The sequence below is a fragment of the Pinus tabuliformis genome, chromosome 8, assembly GCF_031772625.1.
Source record: "Pinus tabuliformis cultivar Carrire ecotype Pingquan chromosome 8, CPIR1, whole genome shotgun sequence".
NCBI classification, from domain to species: Eukaryota; Viridiplantae; Streptophyta; class Pinopsida; order Pinales; family Pinaceae; genus Pinus; species Pinus tabuliformis.
This window is the reverse complement of record NC_142294.1, coordinates 1,358,112,407-1,358,124,270: the sequence shown is the minus strand read 5'-3', so window position 1 is coordinate 1,358,124,270 and position 11,864 is coordinate 1,358,112,407.

Below are 11,864 nucleotides of genomic sequence, written 5' to 3'. Positions count from 1 at the left end.
ATCCATTCCAATTTGTCCTTAGTAGGCGAGTGATTGGGGGCAAATATAATAGATGGATAGTCATTTTACAAGAATTCGACCTCGAGTTCTTGTCCGCCAAGTCTAAGAAATCTATGGTCTTCGCGGAGCTAATTTCTGAGTTTCCTTGTGGAGAGGATGTTGTTTATGAGGAAAGTTTACCCGACGAACATATATTCCTCATCTCTTCACAAGACCCTTGGTATGGAGATATCATTGTTTATCTCCAGACTTCGAAGTTTCCCTCTACTTCCTCCAAGGATGAACGTCGCAAGTTACGTCACCTGGCTAAAAACTATGTTATCATTGGTGACACTTTATACCGTCGAGGGGTTGATTCAATTCTTCGACGTTGTTTAACCTTAGAGGAAGCAGAGTCTGTTCTTAATGATTGCCACAGTGGAGCTTGTGGTGGTCATCTATCCGGGCTTGCTACAGCCCAGCGCATCTTACGTGCCGGCTACTTTTGGCCTTCACTCTTTAAGGACTGTGTGGAAGCGGTAAAACGCTGTCACCCGTGTCAAATTTTTACTCGCAAGATGCGCGCGCATCCAGCTCCCCTTTTTCCCGTTGTCACCGTCGGTCCCTTTACGAAGTGGGGTATTGATTTTACGACTTGTAATCCGCCTTCAGCGGCAAATCACAAGTACATTATCGTGGCTGTAGACTACTTCACGAAGTGGGCTGAAGCCATGCCTACTTATAAGAACGACAGTGACACGGCAGCTTTGTTTCTTTTCAATCAAGTTATCTCAAGATTCGGTATCCCAAGAGAGATTGTCACTGACCATGGCAGTCATTTCCAAAATCAGCTAATGTCCGAATTGGCTTTTAAATTAGGTTTCCGTCAAGAGCATTCGTCTCCTTACTATCCTCAGGCCAATGGACAGGTCGAGGCGGTCAATAAAACTCTTAAGACGATACTCCAACGGACAATCGATAAAAATCGGTCCAATTGGCATATTATGTTGTATCCGGCTCTTTGGGCATACCGAACCTCCGTTAAAACGGCTACTGGTTTTACTCCTTTTCAGTTAGTTTACGGGGTGGAATCTATCTTTCCGGTCGAATGTGAAATTCCATCTCTGAAATTGGTTGTCGAGCTTCTTCCTGAGACTTCGAGTCTCGAGGAGCGCCTAGTTCATCTGGAACATCTCGATGAGCAGCGTCGAGATGCTGCCACGACGAATGAGGCCCATAAGAAAAGGGTCAAAACTCAGTATGATAAGTCTGTCAGACCTCGTGTTTTTTCTGAAGGTGACCTTGTCTTGGTCTATGACCAAGATAAGGACGCCTTGGGGGCAGGCAAATTCAAGCCTATGTGGTACGGTCCTTTCATTATCAAACGAGTCTTAGAAAAAGGATCGTATGAGTTAATTGATTTCGAAGGAAACAAGCTGGCGGAGCCCCGAAATGGGCTCTATTTAAAGAAGTATTTTGCTTAGTTTTACCAGGCAATGGCTTCTTTGTATTTTATGTATATTTGTACATATCTTATCGAGCGTTTTTCTGATATCAACACTTTTGGTCTGCTTTGGCAGGTGTTGATGGATGATTTGGTTTATTTTGGATTCGCCGATGGTGCTAGTCGGCACACTCGGAATCTTGCTTCCGCAGCTTGGGTACTTTATTACCCAACTGGTCAGTTGATGACATCGAGAGGCGTGTGTATCGGTCCTGCTTCAAACAATATGGCCGAGTATACAGCTGTTATTAATTTATTATCCGAGGCAATCTCTTACGGGATCGACTCGTTGGTAGTGTATCTTGATTCTCAATTGATAGTGTCTCAGTTAAATAACATTTATCGGGTTAGAGATCCATCATTATATCGCCAATATTTAAGGGTGAGGTTGTTGCAAAGATCATTTATTTACATTAATTATTTGCACATTCCAAGATCTCAAAATTGGTTAGCTGATTCTATCGCTAATCAAGCATTAGACTGGCATATCAATCATTCATCATCATAAAATCATGCATCAAAAAGTCAAACTGTATATATATATATATCACAAAGCGTCTCGAGTGTACATATGTGTGTCCAAAAATATACAAAATTGGGACTCAAATGCCCATAATCATGTCAGGCATATCTAATGCCTCGGCTCTGGATGAGCAGCTAAATAACTAACTATAGCATTGGCCACGCGCCGAAAAACGCGAACCCAGTCACGTGGCATCCCAACCACATGACGCTGCATATCTGGAGGAAGGTCCTCTATCTCGGCCATCGGTACTTGATAGCTCAATCTCGCCAAGTGTCGCTGCACGTTGGCGAGGGTCCTTTCCGCATCCGCAGCCGCCTCTTCGGCTCCTCGGCCACGCCGTCCGTGCCGTGGGAATCCATCTGGTCGCACAGGCCCAATGTCTGAAACATGATCATCATATCAGTCATTTGAATCTCATCAAAAAAATATATTTTTCAAAGTTCATCATTATGCTTGAAAAATCCTAAAAATCATAAAATCATAAAAAAAAATCAAAAAATCTTACCGATCTCGCCCCATGCTGCATCTGGTGGCAGCACTAGGTCAGGATCTCCTCGGAAATCCAGTCCAGCATAGGGGTAGTCGTCTATGGCGATGATCTGTTGCTCCCACCAAGCAAAAAAGTCGTCGTCGAATGCATTCCTGGGCACTTCCCCACCCCCCAGACGTTTCATCAAGTCAGCCCACCGGCCCATACGTGGATCACGTGGACTACTGATGGGAACTGCTACCCTGGGACGGAGTGCAGGAACCTTCTCGAAGAAAAATGTGCATAAAATGGTCCCATACCCAAAGTTCTTGGTCTGTCCCTTCCTGATAGAAGCAAGCTGCTCCTTCATGTTGGCAAGTAGGGGAGTACACCAGTCAAACACCGTGGTGAGACAGTCCACTGCTACGCTCATGTTTACTCGTGATGCCTGATGTAGCGAAGATGACCCGTTCACTCGAGCTATGGTGAACAGGATTATCCGCAGTGACAAACTCGCCACGTGTGGGATCGAGATCTGACTCCCGACCTTCCGATGACCTGGGCAGTAAAGTTGTACATAGTCGTCTACGCTGAGACTATTCCGGGTCCTGCCCCGGGAGTGGACTACCTCTCCCCTTCGGGAAAGGCCCGTGATGAAATATATATCTTCCACTTCTATCCTGAGTGGCATTTGATCAATCATAAAAGCTTCTTCCTCGACATCCCAGTAATCAATAAGTCTCTCGAGCAGACGCACATTTGCTTTCATATTCGGCAACTTAAAGAATTTTAACAATCCGCATCCCCGTAAGGCATCTAATGCCTCATCATTCTCCATAACTTCATTATCTACAGCTGAGTGCTCTCTTTCACGCCATGTGAGAGTCATCCTGGAAGAAAAAATCAAATTCATCCATTAGTTTTTTATATAAAAATTTTTCGCTGCGCACACGCGGTTTACCCTATACACAGTCGCGTGTAGGGCCGTCGTATACGCGATTTATATACATCCAACCCGCGTGTACGCCGCAGAGCAATTTTTTGCAAAAATCTAACGGTGAAACATTAATTAAACTTCCTAAAAACTATCACAATTGATTGCAAGACAAGTTTAGTGCTTACCTGGAAGTTTTCGGCAAGTTTGAACGGTTGAATAAGTCACGGGGAAAGTTTGCTCCTTTTGCTCCACAATTTGCTCTCCAAGTCAAACGGTGAAAATGGTAAGTCCAAAATTTCTTTTTATAAGTTTTGAAAATGTAAAATTTTTTCAAAATTTTATTTTGTTTGGTTTCATGTCACTTTTAACTTGGGAGCTTGGAATGTCGAGATTGAGTTGTTTTTCAGGACATTTTGGACATTTTTCGACGATTCGAGGCGGTTCCATGACTGCTGACCCGTCATGGCAGGTATCGTGTTCTCACTGGCATATAGGTTAGGGACACCATTTTTCCGTTGCATTATGCATACTAGCCTCCATTTGACCGATACATCTGCCGTAGGGTCGACCCCATCATGTTATGGTTCGCAAGCCATTTTCACTCGCCGATTCTTTAAATCATGACATGATGGTAGAGCCATCCTTTTACATGGGCATCCTAGTTAGCACCTCACTGACATTTGTTGCCCATGCTGCTTCGTTTTGAGTAGGCTCGGGAGTCCTCTGTAGTCCCGCCATGACTTATGCGTTGAAGACTCATTCTTCCTTGCTTCTTCGCTTCGTTCTGGCCTTATACCCTAGAGGCTCCTATGTGTGTTGAGTTGTACTTCTGCATTGCATGTTGACCATTTGCACCTTTTGGCCTATAACCGGCTTCACTTGGACTCGTGTTTAAGCCCACTTTTGACCATGACGTCTGCAAAAAATCAACCTTGCATACCCTTGACCTCTGCAGCTTGACATACCCAGATCCGTGGAAGGGACATACCTCTGAGTGTCACTGACCAGTTTTTCACCTCCCTGCATTGAGCATAGGAACGTTCCTTTCCCAGGAACTAGAGCATCTGTTTCACCGACACTCGTTCTTTCCACTGTACCATAGCATTCTTTTATTCTTTTTCCGGCTTATCAGAAAAAGACAAAAAAATTAAATATTCCAAAAAGAGCGGGAACAGGGACATTATTTCCATTTATTGTTGGCAGCTAGAGTCAGTCGTGTCGCCCTTGAACAAAGCACTCAAAACAAAGTCTCCTCCGCATGGGTGGGATTTAGTTTGACTTAGGTAAGCCATAACCTTGTTATCGAGTCAGTTCTCCCCCGATTGGTTATCTCTTCCAATCATATGGAGGGTTCGTTCGTGCCTCCTGCATGACGAACTTATACAGATTCATTATATGCTGCCACATAGTCACATTGAGTCGTGCTTTTGTTCAAGGGAAGTTAGCCTGAGTCGGCCTTTCTGCGGTGTCTCTTGACTCATTTTTCAGTCGGCCATCCCTGGTTGTCAGTGTCATGTCTATCATCACATCAGTTATATTGGTCCTTCACTCGTGCCGGTTTGAGAAGGTCCCCATTGACTTCTTGCTGGCGGGTCTTGTCCTTATCGACGACGACACATTGCTCTGAGGGCAGACCTAGAGATCGCACCCTGGCCCTATTTTCATTATTGATAGGTCACCTTGTGCTCAGCATCGATCAGTATCATGGGTCTTTGACTGAGTGGTTTCCCTTGTGTTCGACATCAGCATACATTATCACACATTGGGATTCGTGCAGTACCTTGGTTTCCATTTGACCCTATTGGTGGATACCTCGCCTCTGTGTCAGCTTTCATTATTGGTTGGTTCAGAGGGTTTCTGCCGTGCGCTAGCCACATCTTGTGTACGCCGGAAACGTACTTTCGGTTGGGTTACTACATCTTTTTCGTCCGATTCCTTCCACATTATTGGCCTACGGGTTACACTCGCGCTAGATTGATGGAGGATGCCTTAATGCCTTCCTTCTAGCGGATCTTTCCCTATCGACTCCGACTCATTGCTCTGGGGCAAAGATCTAGTGTCCATTTGGCAGTACCTTGGGGTTTGCAGTCATTAGTGGCAGATTCCTCGCTATCGACAGTGGGAAACCATCATTGTCTCCTGATTGATAGATTCTTACAGGTGTTCGACTTCAGCTCATCTATTCACACTTGTTAGATTGTACTGGGTACCTTGACGCTCATTATCATTATCGGTGAGTAGTCTCGCGTTTGTTAACGGTATACATCAATGACCGGTAATCAAACGATTTCTCACATGGTCGACTTCAGATCATTTATTCCCATGGTGTAGAAATGTACCACGGCGGTCGGTGAAGACCTCAGGTTGTATCAGCATTCATTGGTTCACTTGACAGTTGCTCCTGTTGCTGCTAGTTGATACCATTCCACCTTATATGTTGCAGTCAGTCATGGCGACATTCTATGTGCTGGCACCTGAGTTTGCAGTGTAGTACCATCCTATTCCATCATGTTCAGTTGGTACCTTATGGGATCAGTCTTTGATTTCAGTGATCCGTTGCATCTTTCAGCATCATTGACAGTTTTATATGTGATATTCAGACATGTACTTACTCATTATGATCAGATGATCCATTATGTATTTTTACAGTCATTTATACTTGTATACTTAGTGGATCCGCTTGTACTTGATATGCGGACATGCTTTACTTTTCCTGAGCATGGGTATGCCCGCCTCAGACAGTGTTTCTTTCTGATCTCCTTTCGGTGGCTTGGCAGGCTGAATTCTGGTGAAGTCCTCCTCGGTTTTTCGGCAGAGTTCCTTTCCTTGTACTTACTTAATGTATTTCGGCCATCATGTTCCCCTTCTGACCTCATACATTAGGGGGCATCTGTTATAGCTCCAAATCTCACTCTTATGGTTTGTGATGCTGCACTTATGGCCTAGGGCAACCCCTCCTTCCAGACCTGGTCCAAAAATTTAAAAAACAGTGTTTTATTCCCTGTACGCGACTTTGCCCTGTGTTAAACGCGTGTACACGCGGGTCTGTCATACCCAACCCGCGTGTATCTATTAAAACACTTAAAAAAATATAATTTCCTCTTTTTCGGGCGGTGATCGCGGGTTTACCTGCTGGATCACTTGTTAGTGCCCGTGGCCCAACTGTTCCCAACCAACTCCTAACTAAAAAACTACTTTGGAGAGGGTATAAAAAGACATCAAAGGGAAGGCCAAGGGGAGAGAGAAAGGAGAGCAAGATTATTATGCTGAGATTTTTCCCTTAGACCAGGTCTGAAGTCCTTGGTGCATCCTGCACTTCCCCCATTTTGCATAGGAAACCCTTGTTTCCATGTGTATTGGTGATCATTCATCCTTGACATCATCATTGAGTAAGACTTGGAAGGAGCTCTTGTTGAAGGCTGGAGGCTGGAACGAATCCGGGAGGAAGCTTGCTTGGAGCCTGCTGAAGGTGTTCAGGTGATATCTTTCCGATATATGTACTTTATTTGCCTTTATATATAAAGAAACACGTCTTTGTTCCCGAATAATCTTTCTTTATGCTTATGAGATTCTTGTGTTGAATTCTTATGAAAGTAGTTACTTAAAGATTATTTATAACTAACTTTATAGCATAAAGATGATTTATACATAAACTTCTATACATGTACTGTTGATTTCTTTGATTTGTTTGTCTTGCAGGTCAGAGAAAGAAGAAGGGAACTCCAAGAAGGGTTTGCACCCTAACGGTCTTCTCGGACGTAGGACCTTAGGTATGTACCCTAAAACATTAGAATTTGCTTAAAAGTTAAAAAGATGGCTGTGTGTGTGTGTTTCTTTGTATAAGCAATTTTCAGTCTGGTAGAGTCTCAGCCCAAAGGACTCTAGGGGTACTTTCCCTTCTACCAATAATACTTCTCAAGGCTTTCAATAAAACTATAGGCATGCTTGCAACAGTCTTGAACTAAATTCAATGATGGATAAGAGTCCTTATATCTTTCAATGAACATAGCATGAAAATCCTTTAAACAGTAAATACAAGCAGGCGGCAAACTTTCATACCAAGATTGAGCTACACCTTCCAGAGTGGCCAGGAATATCTTCATCAAGCAATCTTCAGGCAGCATCCTTCTTACCATCATCATTAAATATAGGCAGATTCCTTGACCAATCTACCTTCGGAATTTTATTTGGAAAACCAGGGATGTGATCTCGGCTCAAGGGAGCATATCTTCTTGCAATCCGATCCATCTTGAAAATCTCAAAGCTATTGATCTCTCTGCAGTGAAGTCACCATGAAGCATTGATCTCTGGAGTTTTCAATGAAGGAGTCGCCAGTGAATGATTTCAGCCTTGTCAGTGTCTGATCGTTGTCCACTATCAACAATCAGATCTGAACTTGATGCATGTACTGGGGTAAAATGCAAATGAAGTGCTATATTCGCAAGCTCACGGAGATTGACTGAAGCAACGTTTATCTACTAACGCTGATGTAAAACAAGAGCGTTTTCGAAGGCTACCTGGCGTAACTTCAGGCTCCGTCTAAGACTTATGAAATAACATGACAATGAGAAAACTATTAATTTTTTCTCCCCCGTATGGTTGCCAGTATGTTAGCGCTTGAAATTTCACCTCAGGCTGAGAAAGGTAAACCTCAAGGCAACATCAAACCATTTAGCCTCGTAGCTAGCCCTACGGGGCAGGAGAAGGCTCTCTCCGATCTGTCTCGTAAAATCTTCAATAGATGAGATGACCAACATGGTAACACTGATATTAGGCTAGTAAACTGATTAAAAAGGTTGATTTGGGGTTTTTTGGGTTTTTGGTGGCAAATTGAGGAATTGCAATTTTGGGTGCGGGGATTTGACACAGTTTCTGCAGGGGGTTCTTTGGGGCGAGGTAGGAGACCGTATTGATGCCTTTGACTGAGGTGAGTGGATGGAAAATATCGGTGAGGAGCTAAGGAGAGAAAATAATACTTTGAATTCTCCTTAAACAGTAGAAAACATAGAAATTAAACAAATTTAAAAGCAGAGCATGGCAAGCATGAATTCTTACTTTAACACTTCATTTGTTTAATATGCAGAAGGAAAGAAAGGAGATGAATCACATAACACACTTACAAGAACATTAAGAAGCACTCCATCAATACATGAAACCACAAGAATCCCAAAAAGGACTGCAAAACCCTGGTCTTCCTTAGCCAAAAATTGCAGAGATACAAGTGAAATAATACAATGATAGCTTCTCCCTCAAGAGTCCAACCTTCCAACCCCTGAAAATGATTAAGAAAATACATAATATAGGCAAGCCAACCTCTTCTCTTGCCTCTAGGGTTCGAGCTCATCCTTCTAGGAGCTGTTTCAACTAATTCTAAACTGAGCACTAAAATCTAGGCAGTCAAAACAACTTGCCTCTATAAGCTAGGAAACCAATTCATTCATTTAATTTTCACCTATTTCATGAATGAATCTTCTAGAAGAGGTAAATAAGAGTAAAAGTGTCATAAAAGTACATTAATTACATCAAAGAGCATAATAATCCATCCCAAAAAGTCAAACAGGGTCAAACTGCGTTTTTCTGAGCTGTACAGTGAAATCTGGAAAAGTTTGCTTGACGGGTCGTGCGCCTCTGCCTGACGGGTCGCGCGCCTTTGGGACCACATTTGGGGCACTTCTCTGTGCCCAAATTGAGCAAGAGTAGGCTTGCTGGAAAGGTCTGTGAGTCTACTTTCCAACCCAACTGGAATTTCTGAATTTGGAGTTCATTTGCCCTGTCAAAAATCAAATCTCCCAAGACTTTTTTCTGCAACTCAAAAATGTGGCAGAAAGTCATTTTTTGCTAGTTTTTTTATTTTCTGGAGGCCCAAAACTTCACCAAATCTCAAGTCCATCCATGAGAATATGTAAATTTGCATGAAAAATCTGGAAATGCTGAGTTTTCGTCAAAAGGAGTTGCCATGATGAAGGGTCATGCGGGGGGTGAGACCCATTAATGGGAAAAACCTGCAATTTGCCTGAAAATGCCAAAATTCACCCAAAATTCTCAAAATTTCTTGGGATTTGTGCTGGGAGTCCCCAATCAATTACCATGCTCATTCAAAGAGGCTTTGACCAAAATTTGGAGTGGATCGGGCCTTTTCCGTCGTTTTAGTGCCTTGGCCAACCTCCTTGGATCCGGCGATTGTAATTTTGACGTTTCTCTAAAACCATGACACCTGTGCAAAAAGTGAAGGGGGTTTTTCTTCTTTGGTATGGTATGGACAAAAACCTCTCTCAAGTTTCCAAAATTCATCTTTTATTGCTCTAAAACATCATTTGAGTGAAACTTGCCCCGATGTGTGAAACAAGGAATTTTGTTGAAATGAAGCGAAATGAAGGGGATAAGGGGCTTCTAAATTCTTGGGGAAACTTTTGGAAGTAGGGAGGGATGTTAGGAAGCAGGGGAAAGTGGAATCTCAGAGATTGAGTGAGGGGAAGGGGTCAAAAAGGGCAAAACACAGGCCAAACCTAGAAAATTGCCAGGTTGTAGCTAGAAACTAGGGTTTGTGCAAAAATGAGAAATTTGGCGGATCTAAGGGATGGGAAGCATTAGATAGGGTATTTTAAGGATAGGGGAAGGTGTATGAACATCTGGATACAAGTTTTGCCGATGACTTGACCGTCCAAGAGAAATTGGCTTTCAAAACCCTAGGAGAGGGAAATGACCTTGCCAAGGCACAATTGAAGCATGAACAAGGTGTACAATGACTCATTAGACACTGAGATGATAATGAAAACCCTAGGAATGATGATAGACTCAGCTGAATAATGACATGGACCGACATTTTGACAACTTTAGAAGGAGTTAAAGCAAACCCTAGACCTAATGCCTAGTGACCAAATTTTGCTTGAAAACTCTTTGAAATGACAAAATTTGACCTTGACACTCTGAGATCACTTTGTAAGAGCATATTTGATCACTGGAGGAAGGCTGGAAAGACTGACACTAACAGGGATATCATCGTTTATCTCTAGACCCAATCCTTTCGGCCAGAAATTTCACGGTCAGAACGTCGAAAGATTCGTTTCCAGTCCCAACAATTCAGGATTATTGGAGATACTCTTTATAGCCATGGGGCGGACTCTGTTTTTCGACGTTGCTTAACTCACGAGGAAGCTGAGAGGGTTCTAAATTACTGTCACTCTGGAGCGTGTGGCAGTCATATGTCTGAGTTTGCCACAGCCCAAAAGATATTGCGCGCTGGTTACTTCTGGCCGTCCTTGTTTAAAGATTGTATTATGGCGGTCTGAAACTGCCAAAACTACCAGATTTTTTATCGTAAGATGTGTGCTCCACCTACTCCTCTCCACCCTATAATTTCCGTTGGTCCTTTTGCCAAATGGGGTATCGATTTTATTACATGTAACCCTCACTCGACCGGGGGGCATGCGTATATCATTCTTGCGGTAGATTATTTTACTAAGTGGGACGAGGCGATGCCTACATTTGAGGCAGACGGTAAGACAGCTGCAATTTTTGTGTTCAATCATATAATTGCTAGGTTTTGTGTCCCGCAAGCGATAATCATTGATCATGGGTGCCATTTTCGAAACGTTATGATTACCGAACTTACAGGCCAGCTTGGTTTACGTCACGATAGTTCAACCCCTTATTATCCACAAGTGAATGGTCTGGTTGAGTCCATCAACAAAGTTTTAGTTATCATGATCCGACGAATCATTGGGATTCATCGGTCGAATTGGCACAAAATGCTATTTTTAGCGCTTTGGGCGTACCGAACTTCAGTAAAAACATCAACAGGGTTCACTCCTTTCCAACTAGTCTATGGTTTGGAAGTCGTGTTACCCACTGAATAAAAAATCCCGTCACTGCAAATGGCCATCGAGTTACTTCCAGCCACTTCTGAAGAGGAAAAGTGTTTGTTATACTTGGCTCAATTAGATGAGAATCGACGTGATGCTGCATTGGCAATCGAGACTCACGCAAAATGAATGAAATCTCAGTATGATCGAAATGTGACCCCTCGAAATTTTTCGGAAGGAGATCTAGTCTTAGTTTATGATCAAGCTAATGATAAATTAGGCATTGGAAAATTCGTTCCTATGTGGCATGGTCCCTATGCTGTCAAGCGAAAATTAGCCAAAGGGGCCTATGAATTGGTAGACTTTGATGGGGACTCTTTGGGTAAACCCAGAAATGGTCTTTACCTGAAGAGGTATTATGCTTAAAAGAATGGGTATGGAGATTTTTAGTTAGGATAGTTTTCTTTCTAGCTGGTGTGTTTTAGTTTAAACAGTGTGCTTAGCTTAGAGAGTGTTTTTTCGTCATTATTCCTGTTTATCTTGGTTTTACTCTTGATATTGCAAATGTCGATGCCTCTCCAAACATATATTGGTTTCGCTGATGGTGCTTGTCGTAATACACGGAACATCTCTTCCGCAGCTTGGGT